Raw genomic sequence first — 21673 nt, forward strand, 5'->3', positions numbered from 1 at the left:
GTGCTGGATCTACCACTGTGCTGGATATACCACTGTGCGGGCTGTGCTGGATATACCACTGTGCGGGCTGTGCTGTATATACCACTGTGCTGGATATACCACTGTGCGGGCTGTGCTGGACATACTACTGTGTGGGCTGTGCTGTATATACTACTGTGTGGGCTGTGCTGTATATACTACTGTGTGGGCTGTGCTGTATATACTACTGTGTGGGCTGTGCTGTATACTGCTGTGTGGGCTGTGTTATCTACTATGCGGGCTGTGCTATATACTATGAGGGCTTTGCTATATACTATGGGGAGTATATTATCTTCTATGGGGAGGCCATGTTATGTACTATGTGGCTGTGGTATATACTATTGTGGGGGTATATTATATTCTATGGGGGAGGTTGGGTTATATACTATGGGGGAGGTTGTGTTATATACTATGGGGGGCTGCATTATATTCTATGGGGGGCTACATTATATATTATGGGGGGGTGGGCTGTATTATATTCTATGGGGTTACATTATACTCTGTGGGGTGGCTGCATTATACTCTGTGGGGTGGCTGCATTATACTCTGTGGTTGCCGCATTATATTCTGTACGGTGGTGGCTACATTATACTATATGTGGGCTGCATTATACTGTATTGAGGACTATGGGGAATACGTTATACTATATGAAGAACTATGGGGTGCATTATACTATGGGAAGTGAATTGTACTACGTGGATGACTATGGCGGTGCATTATACTATATGGAGCACTATGAGGAGTGTATTATGCTATATGGAGGACTATGAGGAGTGTATTATACTATGTGGAGGACTGAGCAGTGTATTTTAATATATGGAGGACTATAGGGAGTGTATTATACTATATGGAGGACTGTGGAGCACATTATAATATATGGAGGACTATGGGGTGTATTTTACTAAACAAGTAAAATGCTGCATATTCAGATTGTTTTTGCCGGAACAAAAATTATTGTTCTCAGCAGCACATCGCCGCTGTAAACTGTAGATGTGCTGCTGATAACATGATACTGTATGGGGATCGGTTAGTGATCTGTTAGTGATCGTTCTGTCCTATCATTCTTTCTCAGACGGTGGAAAGAGGACGGGAAACAAGTGTTGAACAACTTCAGTATTGTCGATCAAACTCATTTAGCGGCCTGAACTCAGCGCTTGTAAATACAACCGAAATGCTTTTGTGTGATGTACAACTTGTTAGCATTTTGGGCCCCATTTTAAACTTTGCCTAGGCGTAGGGCCCCACTTTGCCTAAAACTGGCCCTGCCTACAAGTGTACAAAGATATTATAAAGTCACCATGTGACAAGTGGGCCTGCGTAACTTCAAATGCCAGGGCTGAATTTTAGTCCCAGTCCGGCCCTGACTCCAACCCTCCAACAGAATATGTTCCGACTCTGCTTATCTAAAAACCCTGTACTGGTGGAAGAGGAACCCGAGGCTTCAAAAACAATCCAGGCACCAGCAGAAGAAGAGTACAAAGAAGGGGGTGAAGAGTTGAGCTCCGAGGGCTTTGAGAGGTTAGAACCAGAGAATACAGCCTCACCCATGGCTCTGCCCTCACAGCCGTATTTCCACAAGAGAACTCTACTACTTTTCCTGATCTGAGACTCTCCGAGCGAACAACAGCTGACAAGCCCCCCATCGCTGTGAACAAGAAAATTTTGTCTGGCTATAATCCACACAGAAGAAGAAGAGACAGTCACACACTTCTCGAAGAGTCTGGCCAGTGGAATGGCAAGGAAAAAGTGGAGGAGTGTAGGGAGGAGAGACAGGCTAATGGTCCCTCTTGCTTGTCTTGGCTGGAACTGTTGGGGCTGTCACCATTATTCCGGGGAGAAGAGATTTCTGACCGGAGCAGTTCACGACACCTGACTGATGATCCAACTTAAATAGCAGTGTGTGCAGTAAGACGAGGCTTTTGGCAGGGAACCAGTGTGAGAGCACAGACACGGTTGACTCCCTCTTGACTTACCCACACCAGCTATCCGTGCCTTCCCACTCGGTTAGCAGTGCCATCCCGACTGACAGCCCACAGCCCAGAGAGACCCCCTCACCGCACAGTGACCAGTACGGACTTCAGAGCATCGTTCCGCTCACCACCAAAGAGGTACTGCTGAGTCCTATCCCTGCGGTGTCTACTGAGTGCTGGCCTGCTCCTTTGGCCGTAACCGCTGGACTGCATACTATTCCTGCGGCCTTGTCTGCAGAACTGTTTTCTACATCCACTGTGCCGCAGACCTACACCTCTACAACATCTCGGTACCAGGAGACCAAATGCCGAAGGACCCAGAGGATTCACCACTGCAAGGAGACAGTGCATCACCTTTCTGCGGGAACGGATTGGAAACTTCTCGCGCCGCCTGCGGCGCCACCGGGGGATCTTCCTGCCACCTCCTACCAAGGCCCAAAGACTGCTAAGTTGAACTGTTGTTACCTTTAAAATAATACCCCCTTGGTTGATCTATTGTTGTGTTACATAAAAATCCCTGTTAACCCTTGATTTGCCTCCTGTGTGTCACTGCATCCTACGCAACTGCTAGCATCCTACAATTTCATGGTTGTTCACTAATTGAAGCTGGCTCTATTTGTATCAGTTATTGATGGCTGTGTGCTGTGAAAAACAGCCAACACCCGCAAGACATATGAGCAAAGTCCATAAAAAACCTCTTGACTAAATTCATATATCGCAGATATGATCTAGGCATAGGGCGGGCTCATTTGGCATTGACCGTGCTCATGAGCTCCGTAGGTGCCAGTTTACCTCCCCCTATTGATGATACGCCATTAAATTAAATGTAAAATTCTGTGCCGATTAATTGTCTAGGACTACAATATTGATGACTTATCCTTATGTTACCTTACTGCTTCACAAATTGCATAATATTTTTCTTCTCTTTGGCATAAAATTCACATTTATGTGACGGATTATACTTATCTGTCCAAAGAGCAAACTCATATTTCAGGGGGAAAATGTGGAAATTGAAGAGTTTCATGGGGAGATGCAAAGTACTAAGGATCTTAAAACAACCCATGGCTTATTAGGGGTATTATCATTACATTATATCATGCCAATGTTAATTACCAAACATTCGGCAATAAGAAAATGCCTTTAAATGTTAACATCCTGGCAACCTGCAGTTGCCACTAGAGGAAGGTTAGGAGCTTACTGTATATTGTTTTATTAGTGAGTATATGTCTAAACAGTATGCAGTAATATCCACCTTGGGAAACAGAGCTCCAACTAAGGCCGGGGTCACAGTTGCAAGTGCAATGCGAGAAACTCGCGCGAATCTCTCACATCAGCATTGCCGCCAGAACTCAGGACCGGAGCCTGCGGCTGCACTTACTTTTTGAATGCTTCAATAGTCTCCATGGGAGACTAGAAGTTTCAGGACTTCAATTGCTTCTGCTACACACAGGCAATGATCAGATCGCCTGCATGTAGCAGAAATGCTCACTTGCTATGCGTGTCGATCACGGGGCGGCGCTCATAGCAATCTGTCAATGACAACCATATAGGTCTGCTTCAGACCTCTGGCTGTCATGCCGACCCTTCAGTGACCCCCGATCATGTGACGTGGTCATCGCTGGGTGTGATTAGCAACATGCTTCCGGTAAGAGCAAGCTAAATTCCGCTGTCAGAAATTGACAGCGGCATTTAACTGGTTAACAGCCACGGGTGGATCGCGATTCCACCCGTGGTTGTTGTGGGCACATGTCAGCTATATAGATCAGCTGTCATGTGCTCGGAAAGGTGCAGGCTCAGCACCGGACCCTGCACAAAACAGGGGGAGTCCGACATCGGCGTACTATTACGCCCAATGTCGGAAAGGGGTTAGACTTGAGTTAGGCTGTGCATGAATAGTAATTCTCTCATATATAACTGGTAATTCTTTCATATATAACTATTATAAGCATTGCTCTGTTTATGAGATGGGAGTTTCCATTAACAAGCTTGCATGCGATAAATATATTTGACTGGGAGGACGTCCACAAAACGTTTAGTGCTGCATATGGGCCCTGAGGACAGATTCACTGTGTTACAGAAATAGTGCAAATTCCATAAAAATTATAGTGTGGATAAGGTACAGGAGTACATCGTTGTAAAGACAGAATACCATCCTCAGGAGTTTTACCAGAGTACGTACAGTCCTTGGAATGAAACCTAGTAAAAAACAGTTTAATGTCTTCCCTGCAGTATACTTAGTACATATAGTACATACACACCGTAAGTTATGTCCTCATATCAACCAGACATCCACGCAGGCAACAATGACCATATTTTAGTTCCCTGTGCAGTACCTTTTATTGGGGGGTCTGAGAGGTATGCTGTCACAGTCTACAAATAGCTATACCATACGCATCATAATCATAATAATCAAACAGCATTGTGCCCAAGTAGTGCTGCCATACATTGGTCAGATATTTACATATACTTAATTAAATAACAATGCTATAAAGTGCGGCTAACACCATGATATGCAAAATTAACACACTGAACAATGCTCACATGGCTATGCCTATATTAATATGCTAACTGAAGAGCCCAGCGTTGCCTGGGCATAGTAAATATCTGTGGTTAGTTATAGCACCTCACTTCTCTTATTTTTCCATCACGCCTCTCATTTTCTCCCTCACATCTTTCATTTTCCCCTCACATCTCTCATTTTCTCCCTCACACCTCTCATTTTCCCCTTCACTCCTCTTATTTTCCCCCTCACTCCTCTCATTCCCCACTAACACTTGTCATTTCGACCTCACATCTGTCATTTTCCGATCACTCCAATATTTTCCCTCACTCCTCTCATTTTGCACTCACACCTTTTCATTTTCACCTCACACCTCTCATTTTCTCCTCACACCTCTCATTTTCCCCTCAGTATATACATGTTTGTCATCTCCCTTATATATATTATACACTTCTATGTCATCTCCTGTATATACACTCACTGGCCACTTTATTAGGTACACCTGTCCAACTTCTTGTTAACACTTAATTTCTAATCAGCCAATCACATGGCGGCAACTCAGTGCATTTAGGCATGTAGACATGGTCAAGACAATCTCCTGCAGTTCAAACCGAGCATCAGTATGGGGAAGAAAGGTGATTTGAGTGCCTTTGAACGTGGCATGGTTGTTGGTGCCAGAAGGGCTGGTCTGAGTATTTCAGAAACTGCTGATCTACTGGGATTTTCACGCACAACCATCTCTAGGGTTTACAGAGAATGGTCCGAAAAAGAAAAAAAATCCAGTGAGCGGCAGTTCTGTGGGCGGAAATGCCTTGTTGATGCCAGAGGTCAGAGGAGAATGGGCAGACTGGTTCGAGCTGATAGAAAGGCAACAGTGACTCAAATCGCCACCCGTTACAAACAAGGTAGGCCTAAGAGCATCTCTGAACGCACAGTGCGTCGAACTTTGAGGCAGATGGGCTACAGCAGCAGAAGACCACACCGGGTACCACTCCTTTCAGCTAAGAACAGGAAACTGAGGCTACAATTTGTACAAGCTCATCGAAATTGGACAGTAGAAGATTGGAAAAACGTTGCTTGGTCTGATGAGTCTCGATTTCTGCTGCGACATTTGGATGGTAGGGTCAGAATTTGGCATAAACAACATGAAAGCATGGATCCATCCTGCCTTGTATGGAGCATCTTTGGGATGTGCAGCCGACAAATCTGCGGCAACTGTGTGATGCCATCATGTCAATATGGACCAAAATCTCTGAGGAATGCTTCCAGCACCTTGTTGAATCTATGCCACGAAGAATTGAGGCAGTTCTGAAGGCAAAAGGGGGTCCAACCCGTTACTAGCATGGTGTACCTAATAAAGTGGCCGGTGAGTGTAGTATATACCTGTATGTCATCTCCCCTGTATATAGTATATACCTGCATGTCATCTCCCCTGTAAATAGTATATACCTGCTGTAGTCATCTCCTCCTGTATATTGTATATACCTATGTGTCATCTCCTTCTGTATATAGTATATACCTGTATGTCATCTCTTCTGTATATAGTATATACCTGTATGTCATCTCCTCCTATATATAGTAATACCTGTATGTCATCTCCTGTATATAGTATATACCTGTATGTCATCTCCCCTGTATATAGTATATACCTGCTGTATGTCATCTCCTCCTCTATATACCTATGAGTCATCTCCTCTTTTATATAGTATATACCTGATGTATGTCATCTCCTCCTGTATATAGTATATACGTGTGTCATCTCCTCCTGTATATAGTATATACCTGTATGTCATCTCCTCCTATATATAGTATACTAGCTGTTTCCAGCCAGCTAATGCTTGGCACGCTCAATGCTATCTAATTAACGCTGCTGGTGATTAAACTAAAGTAAATAATGACAACATTCAATAGCGCTTACGCAGGTGGTAAATTAAATTAAAATGAAGTTAATAAAAATAATAATCATAAAAAATCTGAATAATACTAATAATACGTAATGTGGGGGGACGGAGCCTCGTGTGGTAATGTGTGGGGATGGAGCCTCGTGTGGTAATGTGTGAGGATGGAGCTTCGTGTGGTAATGTGGGGGAAAGGAGCCTCGTGTGGTAATGTGTGGGGACGAAGCCTCGTGTGGTAATGTGTGGGGACGGAGCCTCGTGTGGTAATGTGTGGGGACGGAGCCTCATGTTGTAATGTGTGGGGACGGAGCCTCGTGTGGTAATGTGTGGGGACGGAGCCTCATGTTGTAATGTGTGGGGACGGAGCCTCATGTGGTAATGTGGGGGGGTGGGATTATGTGTGGTAATGTGGTGGAGGCGGGATTATGTGTGGCAATGTGGTGGGGGGCGGGATTATGTGTGGTAATGTGGTGGGGGCGGGATTATTTGTGGCAATGTGGTGGGGGGTGGGATTATGTGTGGTAATGTGGTGGGGGGCGGGATTATGTGTGGTAATGTGGTGGGGGGTGAGATTATGTGTGGTGATGTGTCTGGGGGGCGGAATTATGTGTGGTGATGTGCTGGGGGACGGGATTATGTGTGGTAATGGGGTGGGGGCGGGATTATGTGTGGTGATGTGGTGGGGGCGGGATTATGAGTGGTGATGTGGTGGGGGGGCGGGATTATGTGTGGTGATGTGGTGGGGTGGCAGTATTGTGTGTGGTGATGTGGTGGGGGGCAGGATTGTGTGGTGATGTGGTGGGGGGCGGGATTATGTGTGGTGATGTGATGGTGGGCGGGATTATGTGTGGTGATGTAGTGGGGGGTGGTATTGTGTGGTGATGTGGTGCAGATTGTGTGTGGTAATGTGGTGGGGGCGGGACTGTGTGTGGTAATGGGGTGGGGGGGCGGGATTGTGTGTGGTAATGGGGTGGGGGGGTGGGATTGTGTGTGGTAATGGGGTGGGGGGGCGGGATTGTGTGTGGTAATGGGGTGGGGGCGGGATTATGTGTGGTGATGTGCAGGGGGCGGGATTAGCGAGTAATCACGCTGCCTCTTATAAATATACAGTAGATACCTGTATGTCATCTCCTCCTGTATATAGTATATACCTGTAAGTCATCTCCTCCTGTATATAGTATATACCTGTGTGTCATCTCCCCTGTATATAGTATGTACCTGTATGTCATCTCCTCCTGTATTAGACCTCGTTCACAAATTATTTGGTCAGTATTTTTACCTCAGTATTTGTAAGCTAAATTGGCAGCCTGATAAATCCCCAGCCTACAGGAAGCCCTCCCCCTGGAAGTATATATTAGCTCACACATACACATAATAGACAGGTCATGTGACTGACAGCTGCCGTATTTCCAATATGGTACATTTTTTGCTCTTGTAGTTTGTCTGCTTATTAATCGGATTTTTATTTTTGAAGAATAATACCAGACTTGTGTGTGTTTTAAGGCGAGTTTCATGTGTCACGTTGTGTGTTTTGAGTTGCGTGTGGCGACATGCATGTAGAGACTTTTGTGAGATGAGTTTTGTGTGGCGACATGCGTGTAGCAACTTTTTGTGTGTTGAGTTGCATGTGACAGGTTAGTGTAGCAAGTTGTGTGTAGCAAGTTGTGTGCAGCAAGTTTTGCGTGTGGCGAGTTTTATGTGTGGTGCGTTTTGAGTACGTGCAAGTTTTGTGTGAGGCAACTTTTGCATGTGTAGCAACTTTTGTGCATGTGGCAATTTTTCCGCGTGTGCAAGTTTTGCGTGTGGCGAGTTTTCCATGAGGTGAGTTTTGCACGTGTGGCTAGTTTTGCGTGAGCCTAGTTTTGCATGTGGCGAGTTTTGCATGTGGCGAATTTTGTGTGTGGCGAGTTTTGACCGGTGACTTTTGTGTTTTGACTTTTATGTGGCGAGGTTGGTGTATGTGTGGTGAAATGTGTGCTGAGGGTGGTATATGTATTCAAGCACGTGGTAGTGTGTGGCGCATTTTGTGTGTGTGTTCATATCCCCGTGTGTGGTGAGTATCCCATATCGGGGCCCCACCTTAGCAACTGTACGGTATATACTCTCATTCTTTAAGTCTCCCTTGTTCACATCTGGCAGCTGTCAATTTGCCTCCAACACTTTTCCTTTCACTTTTTACGCATTATGTAGATAGGGGCAAAATTGTTTGGTGAATTGGAAAGCGCAGGGTTAAAATTTCGCCTCACAACATAGCCTATGACGCTCTCAGGGTCCAGACGTGTGACTGTGCAAAACTTTGTGGCTGTAGCTGCGACGGTGCAGATGCCAATCCCGGACATACACACACACACATACACACACACACACACACACACACATTCAGCTTTATATATTAGATATCATTCACTTACATACTTTACATAATTATTCGTGTTCACTTTCACAAGCATTTTTACTCAAAGTTGACAAAATTCCATCACAGTTCGGTAAATAATCGGGTTTCCACTAATGCTTCTGTTATTACTTTGGCTAGGATAGTGGTGCTGTATGATGGACGGAGGGGATGGGGGGATGTGTAGAGGTTAGAGGAGCGCCTCACTCTTTTTTTATTCCCTTCACTTTATGTGTGTTGATTCCGGCAGCCAATCAGGGCACAGAAACCATCCACAACATCATAATACAAGGTCTTCTGCGATTGGCTGCCAAAGTCACATGTTACTGCCCATATAAAAAGCGGGCATCTTATTTGGCTGGCGCCATTGTCTCAGTGTCACAGTGCAGAGAGGTCGCTCCCACGCTAGTGCTGCTGATGAAAGTGAACTTGTCAGTAGTGTTGAGCGATACCTTCCGATATGCAAAGGTATCGGTATCGGATTGGATCGGCCGATATCCAAAAAATGATGGATATCGCCGATACGATACCTGACACCAATGCATATCAATGGGACACAAAATATCGGAATGGTTCCCAGGGTCTGAAGGAGAGGAAACTCTCCTTCAGGCCCTGGGATCCATATTCATGTATAAAATAAAGAATAAAAATAAAAAATATTGATATACTCACCCCTCTGACGGCCCCGGCTCTCACCGGTCCAAGCGTCTGCCTCCGTTCCTAAGAATGCAGAGTGAAGGACCTTCGATGACGTCGCGGCTTGTGATTGGTCGCGTGACCGCTCATGTGACCGCTCACGTGACCAATCACAAGCCGCGACGTCATCGAAGGTCATTCACTCCCTGCATTCTTAGGAACGGAGGCACCGCTAAGCGCCAGGGTCCGCCGGAAGGGTGAGTATATCAATATTTTTTATTTTTATTATTTATTTTTTACATGAATATGGATCCCAGGGCCTGAAGGAGAGTCTCCTCTCCTCCAGACCCTGGGAACCATACGCACCGCACACTTCCGATTCCGATTTCCGATATCGCAAAAATATCAGAACTCGGTATCGGAATTCCGATACAGCAAATATCGGCCGATACCCGATATTTGCAGTATCGGAATGCTCAACACTACTTGTCAGTTAAATAGATAGGATCCTGTCCAGTGTGAAATCAATCTTCCAGCATAGGAAATAGTGATTGTTCATTTAGTGGCGGATGACTGACAGCTGTGGGCCTAAGGTTGTTAAACAGCAGTTACAAGAGGGGAAGGCTACTTACAACATGAGTGGGAAAAAGCAAGGTCATGGTGGAAGAGGGAATAGGCTTGGTGTTCGATGTTTATGTGGGTTAGGTGTTAATGTTAATGAAAGCTCAACTGAACAAACACCTTCTCGTTTTATCCAAAGACCACTGACAACATCTGATACTGGCCGGGATACTCAACTCCCTTTCTTTGGCAGCTGCATAGATGAGGCTCAAAAGGAGCATGTGCTACATTGGATGGCAAGAGCTGCATCAAGTGGCCTCTCCTCCGCCTTAACATCAAAAACAGTAGAATCCTTAGATGTGGCACCCCAATCACCCTTGTTTCCCCATGTCAAAAATTTCCAAATGCCCAACTGACTATGGGGAACCACAGATGGGCCATTCTGCAGAGCTGTTCACATATTCTATTCCATAGGCATCAGAGGTCTGCTCCAAAGAATCACAGAATCCAGAGGAGGTAATCATTTGCACCGATGCCCCAAAATTTTTCATGTTGGATCCGGGGCCAGGCGAAGTAGGGATCTGAGCAGAATCCAGACCCTCGTCACAGATGTTAACCACCAAGGGTGGAGGTGATCCTGATGAGACTCAGATACCAGAGGTGCACGCCGACTGTACTGTGGTGTCAGGGCAGGAATAGGAGGAGAGTGACTCAGCGTGAGGAGTGTGATAATAGACCTGCATCGGGCCCCTTCTCATCTGCTCACCGGGCCCCTACCGGCGCTGCGGCGGTTTCCTATTGACGTGCGGGCGCGCGCCCGCACGTCAATAGTTAACAACAGCCGCCAGCCAATTGGAGGCTGGCAGCTGAAGTCAGCCGCAGCGCACACGTCGCCGGCGTCTGACGTCATTGTCAGTCGCCGGCGAGTGTGTGCTCCTAGAGGGAGCTCGCCGCCTGGACCGCTGGTCAGGTGAGGAGACTCTGTTTGTTTGTTTTTTGTTTTGTTTTTTTGATAACCTAACGGTGGACACACTGGGGGCAATGCTGGAGGACACACTGGGGCAATGCTGGAGACACTGGGGCAGATTGCTGGACACACTGGGGGCAATGCTGGAGACACTGGGGCAGATTGCTGGACACACTGGGGGCAATGCTGGAGACACTGGGGCAGATTGCTGGACACACTGGGGGCAATGCTGGAGACACTGGGGCAGATTGCTGGACACACTGGGGGCAATGCTGGAGACACTGGGGCAGATTGCTGGACACACTGGGGGCAATGCTGGAGACACTGGGGCAGATTGCTGGACACACTGGGGGCAATGCTGGACACACTGGGGGCAATGCTGGAGACACTGGGGCAGATTGCTGGACACACTGGGGCAGATTGCTGGACACACTGGGGCAATGCTGGAGACACTGGGACAGATTTCTGGAGACACTGGGGCAGATTGCTGGACACACTGGGGGCAATGCTGGAGACACTGGGGCAGATTGCTGGACACACTGGGGGCAATGCTGGAGACACTGGGGCAGATTGCTGGAGACACTGGGGGCAATGCTGGAGACACTGGGGCAGATTGCTGGACACACTGGGGGCAATGCTGGAGACACTGGGGCAGATTGCTGGACACACTGGGGGCAATGCTGGAGACACTGGGGCAGATTGCTGGAGACACTGGGGCAGATTGTTGGAGACACTGGGGCAGATTGCTGGAGACACTGGGGCAATGCTGGAGACACTGGGGCAGATTGCTGGACACACTGGGGCAATCCTGGAGACACTGGGACAGATTTCTGGAGACACTGGGGCAGATTGCTGGAGACACTGGGGCAGATTGCTGGAGACACTGGGGCAGATTGCTGGAGACACTGGGGCAATGCTGGAGGGCACACTGGGGCAGATTGCTGGAGACACTGGGGCAGATTGCTGGACACGCTGGGGCAGATTGCTGGACACACTGGAGGTAATATGCTGGACACACTGGGGCAGATTGCTGGACACACTGGGGCACATTGCTGGAGACACTGTCTGGGGGCAATGCTGGACATACTGGGACAATATGCTGGACACACTGGGGGTAATATGCTGGACACACTGGGGGTAATATGCTGGACACACTGGGGCAGATTGCTGGACACACTGGGGGCAGGACTGGAGGCATGGGCAGAATGTAGACACGGGGCATGATTGGAGACACGGGGCAGAATGAAAGACATGGGGCAGGATTGGATCATGGTGCAGGATGAATAAGATGGAGACAGATGGGGCAGGATGGATACTCATGAGGGAAGGATGGGAGAACATATGGCTGGAGCCAGGAATGAGACACACGGGGGCCAGGGTGGGGAATATTATTACCATAGGGGCTAATTAAGGGATATTATTACTGCAGTGATGAATTTATTTTATTTTTTGAGTATACTGTTTTAAATGGGGGGGCGGTCCTGTTACTGTGCAGAGTGACACTATGCTGCCACTTTTTCTTCATGTGGTGTAATGTAGAAGTTGTGAAAAATTAAGTAATGTGTTCTGCAAGCAGAGCTCGAGATAACTGTGTTATTTCCTGCAGAGACGAGTCCTGGCTGGAAGAAATGATGGCGGTCTGTGCTGGATGAAAGATGAAGGACTTCACCTAGAGACGTCACTGGTGAGTCAGTGTTACCTATACACTGACACTATACACTGTATACTATATACAGAGGTCCTGTGTACAATGTCACCAGTGATCACTGTATTACCTATACATTATACACAGAGCTCCTGTGTATAATGTCACCAGTGATCTCTGTATTACCTCTACACAGACACTGCATACTAAGTACAGATCTCCTGTGAATACTGGCACTTATGATGATAGTATTGTGGTTTTTTTTTTGTTTTTTTATTACTGATCAGTATTGTAGTATTCAGTCACTATGTGGTGGTAATATGTGGTCTGGAAATGGTGTTGTGGTATTTGTCCCTTGAATGTGCTAGTTGGTCACCAAGTGGTGGTAATATGTGGTCTTGACATGGTGCAGTGGTATTTGTTCCTTGTATGTGATATTATTCGATCACTGTGGTTGTAATATGTGGTCTTGACATGGTGCAGTGGTATTTGTTCCTTGTATGTGATATTATTCGATCACTGTGGTTGTAATTTGTGGTCTGGTCATGGCGCGGTGGTATTTGTTCCTTGTATGTGATATTATTGGTCAAAATATAGCTAAATTGTATTGCAGATTTTAACAAATATTTAATAGGTTACAGTAGAGTAGGGCCCGGCCATTTTTCTGGAATAATCTGGTTCGGGTATCACATGACCCCCGTCACATGACCCCCGTCACATGACCGGGGGGGGCCCACAGTGTCTGAACAGCCCGGGGCCCTGGCTACCCTTAATCCACCCCTGGTTTCACACATTCTTTAGACCAGCCAATGCACCAGCAGAACAGAGTACAAGTTTGACACGATATGAACAACTGGAGAGGACGATGCAGGAGTATCTTGAGCTCAATATCAATGTTATCAAAGGGGTTTGGAGCCTTTGGCATTCTGGTCTTCAAAAGTGTAAGAGTGGCCTGAGCTTCCCTGTCACGCTTTGGAGGTTTTCTCATGTCCTTCAGCCAGCGTTCTCTCAGAACATGTCTTCAGCGCTGCTGGTGGTCTCCTGATGGATCCGGCTGTCCCCTGAAAGTATAGACTGACTAATTTTCATTAAAATGATCAAGTCATGGATCTCCAAAGATTTTTGCACCCCAGTCACAGACTGGGCAGACCGGGTGATGGTGTTGTTTTTACTGTCTTGCATTGATCTCGTGTTATTGCAGTCTGTGCCATCTTTGTGGTATCTTCTGTGCCTGGTGCTGTTGCTACTGCTGGTGATGTAAAGAATTTTTGAAATATGGAGACTCCAAGATGGTTCTCCATCTGGGGGATTGCTTGTGGTGGAAAGTGTGTTAGAGGCCTATTATACTGTTTCTAATCAGTGGAAATGGATACTACTTTGACGGTGTGTGACAATAATTTTTTGAAATGTGGAGACTCCAAGTTGGGTCTCCGTCTAGTGGGTTGCCTGTCCAAGTAGGGCTCACAGACAGGCAGGCCTGCACTCACTTTCAGTCAACTACCTGTGTTACTTTCCTTACATTTTTCTACCAATAGCACTGTATGAAACTAATGTTTGTGCTATCTGAGTCTGGCTGGAAAAAAGAAAAAAAATTGGAGGTGTTGCATGAGGTATCAGGGCTCCCAGATAAGAACGCTTACACGGCTCCCTTCAATTCAAAGCAGTAAATTCTGGCCCAGAGCCAGATACCTCATGCATGGCTCATGGCTGACTTCTTCTATGCCATTGTCAAATTTCTACTGTAGGTAAATTGGTGCCACGTTGTCTGCCTTTAATTTTGGGAAATATTTGTACCCCAAGTTGGGTCTCCTTCATGTGATGTGCCTGTTGCAGTATGGCTCCCAGACTGGCAGGCCTGCACTTACTTTTAGTCAACTACCAGTGTTACTATCCTTACATTTTTCTAACATTAGTGCTCTACCAAGCTGATATTTGTACCACTTGAGTCTGGCTGAGAAAAAAAAAAATTAAGCTGCTGCATGAGGTATCAGGGCTTCCAGGAAAGAAGGTTTACACCACTCCTTTAGCCACCACAGCTTAATTGAAACTTCAATTCCTCGCTCTAAATGCTGGCCCAGATCCTCATACAACATGCATGGTCTATTGCTGACTGCTGCTGTGCCACTGTAAAATTTCTACCATGGGTGAATTGGTCAGTCAACTACCTGTGTTACTATCCTTAAATTTTTATACCAATAGTAATCTAAAAAAAGATAAAATTTGTAATATCTAAAAAGTTTAGGTATTATAATTCATATTCTCAGAAAAAATGCCAAGAAAGCAACAATATTGGAGGGGGAATGTAAACTTTTGAGCACAACTGTAAGCCCTGAAAGGTAATGGCCGTATCTTATATCGGCCAAAACTGCTGACCGGTTCGCTTTAAGATGAGGTGGATGAGGGACCAGTGAAGGCCAGCTGTGCTGGGAGCCCTGATACCTCATGCAACAGCTCAAACTTCTTTTTCGCTCAGCCACACTCAGGTAGCATAAACATCCGCTTGGCAGATTTAGGGCTGTGCTCTGGAAGCAGTGTTTAAGATAACTGTGTGTTATTTTCTGCAGAGACAAGTCCTGGCTGGAAGTAGTGCTGGCGGTCTGCGCTGGATGAAGAAAAGCGAAGATGATTATCTTCAAATACAGATGTCATTGGTAAGTCAGTGTGTTACCTGTACACTTATGCTATAGACTATATAGCATATGCAGAGCTCCTGTGTATAATGTTACTGGTGATGCCTTTATTACTTGTACACTGACACTATATACAGAGCTCCTGTGTATAAAGTCTTAAACTTAAACTATACACTGTATACTATTTATAAATTCACCAATAAAAAGAGAGTATAAGTAACATAACAAAATTTCCTTTTATTAAATAATTAATTAAAATAACCATGTAGAATATGAAAATATAATATCAGATGCTGCATATGCCATAGACCAAATCACATATGTGTCTTGCCCTAATTAAATCCTGCCAAATGTCCTCAAATGTAAGTATAGATCTAAGTTTAGTCAGATGCAATATAAAGTGCATATAGTGCAAAAATGCTGCCTAATAACGTGCATGTATGATACAATATAATAATATAATAATGGTAAAGGGCCTTACATAGCAAGACAGGGTATAGTGATGGTGCTCCTGCCGCCTCATCGCACGTTTCGTGGGGTCACTTCCTCAGGAGACGTGTATCTGTCTGATCCTGTAAGAGGGCAGTGATTTAGCACAAATTGAGGAAGCCAGGCCAACCTTTTCTTACATCTCTGAAACAAGATAATATTAGTTTTATTTGGGATGATGAATAGTGCCCATGTGGAGCTGAAATTCTCCAGTATTTTCAGGTTGTCTTGACAGTCTTTCTCAGATGGGAGTCAGGAGCAGTAGGTCATCTGCATATAGCAGCATTTCACCTGTAAGTCACCTTGGAGAGGATTTCAGAGCAGGGGTCACCCATTGATGTAGATGTTGAAGAGCATGCCATAATGTGACCTGAAGGACCTGGAAGACCCACTTCCTACCCTTCACCAAATACACAGCAGTGAGGAGCACTCACTTCAGGAGATAATTAAATTTCTTCCCAAATTTCAGGTCCATGGAAGTCGATGAGAAAGTCTAAATCGTGTTGAGGACACAGTGAACATAGCAGCACAGTATGTGAGCGTGTTTTATAGACTGTGGTGATCTTCCATAGCTGCTATGTTCTCCATTTGTGCCATTATCCATTGTTCCAACTGTCCCACTCTCTATTCCCTACTCTACACCTTCTTTGGCAATACTAATGTGTTTTTAGTCCTGTCACTAAAGCTCAATTGAATTTTAGAGATGGTGAGGAGAAAAGAGAGGGAGGGGAGATAGAAAAATGTGGAGATGGAGGAAGGAACTTGTGGTAGGTGTGTTGGACGAGGGGGTAATTTTAATTGATTTCCAGTTAAGTGCAGATCATATTCAAAAACAGGAAGCACTAAGAAAATGAGGAGCTAAAAGCATGAAGTAACAGCCTCATACTTCGCTCCTCACCCAATCGCATCCAAGACTTCTCCCGAATATCACCCATCCTCTGGAATTCAGTGCCCCAACACATCCGGTTATCCACTACTTTTGGATCCTTCAAAAGAAACCTGAAAACCCATCTCTTCAAAGAAGCTTACAGCCTGTAAAGACTACACGGCCACCTCAACACCACTGGAGCTACTGCAACCCTTGACCTACTGTCTCCTTCCCCACAATCCTGTAGATTGTAAGCCCGCAAGGGCAGGGTCCTCTTCCCGCTGTACCAGTCTGTCATTGTTAGTTTTGTTTACTGTAAGTGATATTTGTATTTTGATGTAACCCCTTCTCATGTACAGCACCATGGAATTAATGGTGCTATATAAATAAACAATAATAATAATAATACTTGACATTTCCACGTTAGAGGTTGTCCAAGTAAATGAGTGTCAGGTCAAACAGTGCATGGATGAAACAACCAGGATTTAATTTTAATGAGCTGCACTTATGCACTCTTGGGATGATTCATAGAAACAATTGCACAATATAAAATCATAATGCATCTTCTGTCTACTGTAATCCCGGCAGAACTGAATATTTGGCTATTTGGACACTGATCAAACTTTGATTTAAGTGCAGCTCACCCGTCTCATCACTATGATGGAGTGAAGGGCATTTCACCCTCCGGTAAGCAGTGAATGGATCAATCATCTCATGGCATATATTGTAACTAGGGTATGCCGTTACTTTATGATTAGTGTTAGGGCTTGGCATTGGTTATCTCCACCGATCCTTAGAATCAATAGGTGGCAGCACTGGTTTTCCCTAGCCAGTGAAGCTGCAGGGTATTGCTGCTCTGCTAATATTAAAATGAATGGGCAGGTGCAGTTTCCAGCACAGTGTAGTGACTGGGAGTGCTGGGAAAGCTTAGAAGGGAACCCAGCACTAAAGATGGGCAACATGAAACCCTGTGTTCATAAAGTGATAGTATTTTCTAGGGAAAAAGATGTAATGTAGATAACTCTTTAAATAGGTGATCCATTTTGGGACAATCCATTTAAGTCAGAAGTGTCCTGTAACCTAGCAAGAAGTGCTCAATTTCCCTGCAGTGCCACCTCAGGAAAAATGAGGCAGTAAGCAGTTACCACCTGAAATCAATTGGCTTATGTAATAAATAGATCTACCGATTCCTCTAGTGCAAAAAAAAACTTTTTGCAGCTGCTTATTTGTCTGGCTGCTTACTTGTCTGCCATACAACCTCTAAAAATGTCTTGTTAATGTCAAGCAGTCCTTTCGTAACCATTCAGGCTTTTTTTTAGGCTTTGCAATGGCATTGTGTAAATGAACACATATTGGACATGATGCTTCAAGTTATGGAACACAAATATCTGGGAAACATTTAGACTTTAATTTAACTGACTTTTTCACTTTGGCAATATTGCCAGCTGGCTGAAATCTATGTTCCACAAGTGTTGCCTATCCTTGCTATGAAGCATCCATGACCCCCACACCCATCCCCTGTAACGACTCTTAGTACAAACTGTTTCTCTCTCCTCGCCAACAATGAGCTGCTAAGAAGTTATCACTGTCTGAGCCTCCAAGCCACAATTACCAATATGAGCCAACGCACAAGTTTAGATACGTAAAGGCTTTATTATACATTCACAGCTGATCCCAAGAGGCGCATCTTTTACACCGTCAGAAGTCTATTGTTCTCAAGTGATAATTATGTAACTATTGTTTTAATGATGCATTTCTGTAATTACCACTTGGTGCCCATGAGAAGGAAAATACTTCCAAATATAGGGATGATCTTTTCTGAGCTGCATCATTTTTAATTGTTCCTTCGGTATGGTTACACATCCCAGAATTTATTCTGATTGCCAAATTTGGAGTCTGGTGGAATTTTTCTCCTAATATAAGGAAGCTGGCATCTGCTCAAGGGGTGGGGATTGAGGTTTTTAAGTTCTTTGCATCAACACTGTAGAAATTTGGGTTGGACTTAATAGACATCTGTCTTTTTCAATCTTGTCAACTATATAACTTGAGATCTGAGAACTTAAAGCACTATGGAACCTGAGAAAGAGAGATATAGCAGATCTTGTCCCATTCCTCAGTGGAGAAATGGCTGAACATATGCTCATATGTAGGTTACAAAGTAGTATCCAGCACTCATTCTGATAAAATATACCACAGATTTATCTAAAAAAGTTTAAATAAATAAAACATATCTTAGGAAACATTCTTACGTGTTTTGAATCTAGACCACGTGGTCACAGCTCTAGAGAATTTTGGTTGCTCTCCTCTATAAGGTTAGGTAATTTAATTGATTTTGTGCCATTGCATCAATACCAGAATGGCCAATTACATAAAAACACTCCTCTGAGGGCCCACCCTCAGTCTATAGCAAAATTGTAGATATCTCCTTTTTGTTAAGATCATCATAAATAAAAGACTTATCATCAATAATATGAATAATCAATATGTAATTGGCTATTTGTGATTAAGAAATGAGAAATAGAGCGTAATGGCGATGAATATCTCAAAATACACTTCCACATTGGATTGTCTTCTGCTGAGCTTTTAGAGCCCATTACTATTTGTAAGATCCTTGACCCATCAGAGGAACCTCTGGTACTCTACTTGTCCAGTCTGACACTGCAAAGGACTGCCAAAAAAAAGTAAATTTAAAGCTACGCCAGCATTTTTTTTATTTCAGCCATGGAGTGGTGCTATTGATATAATACTCATCTAACCCTAGTATTATACTCACTGGCTGCTGTCTTCAGTTGTTCCCGGCACCGCTCCGGTCTCACATCGCAATCTTGTGACCTTAACTTCTCACTGACCGGAAGTCAGAGGTAACAGTTAGAAGATCTCAATGTAAGTCTATGAGAGTTTCGTTCTGGCCTTGTTCTGGCTCTTATACACTTACATTGAGTAGTGAGTAGTGACCTCCGGCTCACCCAGCAAACACTGGAGTGATTTGGCAGGTCACAAACTGCAGAAGATAACCAGATCTGCACCAATAGCAAAATAAGACAGCGCATGGGGAGGATAAAACTATGGGCAAGGAATTTACATTCATGATACCACTCCAGTGGTATATTAAAAAAATACAACTCTGGAATGGTGCTTTAATTGAATTTTCAGTACATCCTTATTCTGACTCCATAAGTAAGCTGAGAGTGTAGGGCACTTAAGACACTATTTCTAGGCTGTCTCTTTGAACCAGTACTCATGAAGTAGTATTGTCAGATAGCTTGAACTTGACTGCATGAGGCATGTATGAAGATTCCAGAACAAAGTTTATTTTCCTGCTGAATTCTTGTAGTTTTGCACACATATAGTAGGTAAAAAAGTATTTTCAGAAACATGACTGCAAACACATGAGCTTCTAAGATGGCTGATAGACAGTGAATAAGAAAGAAGAATGAGGAAGTAGGAAGGGATTATTAACATCAGAGCTACATCAGAGACAGACAGCAAGAGGGGAAGGTCAAACTTCTAAAGATGGCAAACCTTAGCGCATAGCAATGAAACAGCAGAATATAACAACACAATGATAATACAATACTGTCTGTATGATTCCCAATTCATGGGACATGACACTCTCCATCTGAAATATTTAGATTTCACGATGATTCCATTTTGACGTGATGTCTTTTGATGATGTCCAACGTCGATCTATAACCTGAAAGCTAAAAAAAAGACACAGAAACTTACAATAATAAACAATAACAGTTGTAAGTTCAATTTTGTGGCTAGTGGCTTGAAGTCCATGACAGTAGGATAATCCAAGGCCAATAGAAACCCCTCTTCGGATTGGGGAAGCCACAACTGTCAAACACTTCCACCAAACCAACAATCCAAAAAGTGAAAGTTCCATGTCCTAACACAGCTGAAGGTGTATGACGGTATGCTCCCCGCTGTTCACTGTGTCCAGTAGCAATGTCTGTAATGTGTAATGCCTTCTTTCATGAAGCACTTGGTGATATAAGTCAGGTGAATACCAGCCTGCATGACTTGCTCGAGAAGAGGCAATAGTGAGGAGTCCTCAGCTTCAACCGTAGTACCACAGATGGGCAGCGTGTAGGGATGGCTGGCCTCATTTCTCTGTTGGACTCTGTTTCCACAGCCTCAAATGCACTGCTGGCATCAAGAAAACGGGGATAATTGTGTAGGAATCTTGGCGGCGATAGCCAGGTTGTGTCACAAAGCCTAGATGAAGCAATGAGTCCTGTTCAGCTGATTTCAGGCCAGCTGAGATGTTGTGCCACTGTTCAGGGGAAACGTCGGCAACCTGCACCGCCAGTAAAGCAGTCCAAAATGCAATCCCTGGTACGGATTGTGCAGGTTTGGGGGCTACTTTGGCCTAGTACAGGACAAATCCACAATGCACTCTGTTGCTGGCCTCGGAGGTTCCCAGACAGTCCACTGCAGCCATGGCCTCTGTAGATATGTCAGAAAAAATTTGGATTTTACTTCTAATGGCTGCTGAAATGGACTTTAAGGAATAAAAATGTGGGACTTGGAGATGTTCTAAGTCCTTCAGAGACTTCTTTCATACCTTTGATGTTTCTTGGATGGTAGTGGAATATTCAAATCCCTGCTCTCAGCAGTAAACTGTCTCATTATCCTGCCTTGAATGGTGATGGGTGATATAAAACTGAGAGGATCATAGATGCTGTTCACAACAGATACAACTCCTCGTTTGGTGAAGGACTTAATGCAGACTGACACCTGGAATGTGAATATCTTCTGTTTAATGTCCCAAAGCAGACTAAGGCTGCATTGCATAGGAGGAACATCAGAACCCAGATCAAGTTCCTTTAGGCTTGTTGCATGGTCCTCAGATGGGAATCCCCACATTATCTAGTCCCGGCTTAAACCCTTTCAGAAGAAGCACTGTATGCAAAACGCGCATAAAAGGGTACTTCTGGGTTAATATTTGCCTCCACTCATTCATTGATTTGCTATGTGGTATGCCCTTATGGTATGGTGTGGCACTGTGGGACCTGTTTCATTTCATTTCTCCGTGATTCAGGCACTAGCTACTATAATACTATTAAGAGCAATGCCTGTTTCATACTTATAGT

Source organism: Ranitomeya variabilis, chromosome 4 (assembly GCF_051348905.1).
Source record: "Ranitomeya variabilis isolate aRanVar5 chromosome 4, aRanVar5.hap1, whole genome shotgun sequence".
NCBI classification, from domain to species: Eukaryota; Metazoa; Chordata; class Amphibia; order Anura; family Dendrobatidae; genus Ranitomeya; species Ranitomeya variabilis.